This window comes from Myotis nattereri, assembly GCF_964212035.1.
Source record: "Myotis nattereri genome assembly, chromosome: 1".
In the NCBI taxonomy this organism is placed as follows: domain Eukaryota; kingdom Metazoa; phylum Chordata; class Mammalia; order Chiroptera; family Vespertilionidae; genus Myotis; species Myotis nattereri.
Window position 1 is genome coordinate 77,168,753 of NC_138075.1, and position 2,178 is coordinate 77,170,930.

The 2,178-nt window shown below is 41.3% G+C and overlaps 1 gene segment (V, D, J or C); it reads left to right on the forward strand.

Annotated features, from left to right (window-relative positions):
- Positions 1-651: 651 nt before the first annotated feature.
- Positions 652-1,184, forward strand: LOC308522257 (T cell receptor alpha variable 9-2-like). The segment is given in 2 exons: positions 652-697; positions 820-1,184.
- The last annotated feature ends 994 nt before the right edge of the window (positions 1,185-2,178 follow it).

Here is a 2,178-nt window from a genome sequence, read left to right on the forward strand (position 1 = left end):
TATATCTTACAATTGTTTATATTTTAAGACTAAGGAAATATTGTATGTGATGTAGTAGTGAATTTTCAATGAAAGACTGCTTATTTCAGTTCAATTTAGCAAATATTTAGTAGGCACTTAATAAATGTCAGTCAGTGTTCTATATTGGGGTACAGTACTGAAAAGTGAAGACTCACTCAATAAAGACTTTGTATTACTTCTTCTGATTTCAACCCCAAATCCTTTCTGATTCAGTGGATTCTAGGCAGGCCCACAACAGGTACTTGAGAATATATAGTACTGTATTAAAATGCTCAAAAAAAATTGCTATCTTCCAACTTCAGGAATACCCTGCATGCGCTGTTAAAGTACTTGCATGTCAGGTATTGTCATAAGGAAAAAAAAGACCTGAGAGCTTCGGATAGTCATTGTTTAGATTTCTAAACGCAGCTGAGAACTGACATGTGCCTCAGTGTCACAGATGAGAACTGTGGTATTTGGGTGGTAACCTAAGAAAGATTGCAATCCCTGTCCACTAGGGGGTGCAGCTTCCCAACACAAACACATTTCCTGTGTGAAATACAGGCTCACTAGTATATTTATCATTTCACTGTGACTTCAGCATTTCTTCATGTTAAGAGTCAAGAACATTATTTAGATGATGCTGTAGAGATGAACTCTTCTCTGGGCTTAGTGGCTGTGGTGCTCTTAGTGCTTGGTAAGTAACACACCTCTTAAATATGGAATATTTCTTCTATTATGTCAGCAAATTCTTTAACTTTAATTTTGTTGAAGAGCTTCATGCCCAAGGTGACAGAGTTCTCTTTTATTTTTCCTCAGGACGAATCCATGGAGACTCGGTGACCCAGACAAAAGGTCAAGTGACCCTCTCAGAAGGGGCTCCCCTGACTGTGAATTGTTCCTATGAAAGCACAGGGTATCCTGCTCTTTTCTGGTATGTTCAGTATCCCGGAGAAGGTCCACAGCTCCTCCTGAAAGCCACAAGGGTCAACGAGAATGGAAGCAGCAAAGGATTTGTAGCCACATACCAAAAACAACCAAATGCCTTCCACTTGGAGAAAGCCTCAGTCCACCAGTCAGATTCTGCAATGTACTACTGTGCGCAGAGTGACACAGTGACAGAAACTGCAGGGGGAGCTGAGCACAAACTCTGCGCAAGGAGCCTGGCTGCTGAGTGTCTGTGACTGTTTGATCCACTGTGGTGGATTTTATTATAAAATATCAATACAAATTTACAATATTGTATGCACATTAATAGAGAGTTATAATAAATAGACCTCCATATACCATATGTATTTAAGACACAGGAAGGCTTTTTGTTTGTTTGTTTGTTTGTTTTGTTAATCCTCACCAGTGAATATTTTTCCATATATATATATATATATATATATATATATATATATATATATATTAGAGGCCTGGTGCACAAAAATTTGTGCACTGCGGCGGGGTGGGAGGGGTATTCCCCAGCCCCACTTGTGCCCTCTCACAGTCTGGGACCCCTCGGGAGATAACGACTTGCTAGCTTAGGCCTGCTCCTGGGTGGCAGAGGGCAGGCCCAATCCCTAGGTGCAGCCCCTGGTCAGGCTCAGAGCAGGGCTGATTGGGGAGTTGGGGCGCCGCCCCCTGTCATGCACTATTTTGTTCATCAGTTCATTTTGTTCTTTAGATTCCACTTATAAGTGAAATCATGTGATACTTGCCTTTTTCTATTGGCTGATTTAACTTAGCATAATAGTCTCCAGTCTGACATATTGTCTCAAAGGGTAAGAGATTCTTCTATTTTACAGCTGCATAGTATGCCATTGTGTAAATGTACCACAGCTTTTTAAAAAATATATTGATTTCAGAGGGGAAGGGAGAGGGAGAGAGAGATAGAAACATCAATGATGAGAGAGAATCATTGATTGGCTGCCTCTTGCAAGCTCCTGACTGGGGATTGAGTCCACAATCCGGGCATGTGCTCTTGACCAGAATCGAACCCGGGACCCTTCAGTCTGCAGGCTGACACTCTACCCACTGAGCCAAAACAACTAGGGCTGTACCAGAGCTTTTTATCTACTCATCTGCTGATGGGCACTTGGGCTGTTTCTAAATCTTAGGTATTGTAAATAATGCTGCTACAAACATAGGGATGCATATATTCTTTCTGATTGGTGTTTCGAGATTCCTAGGATA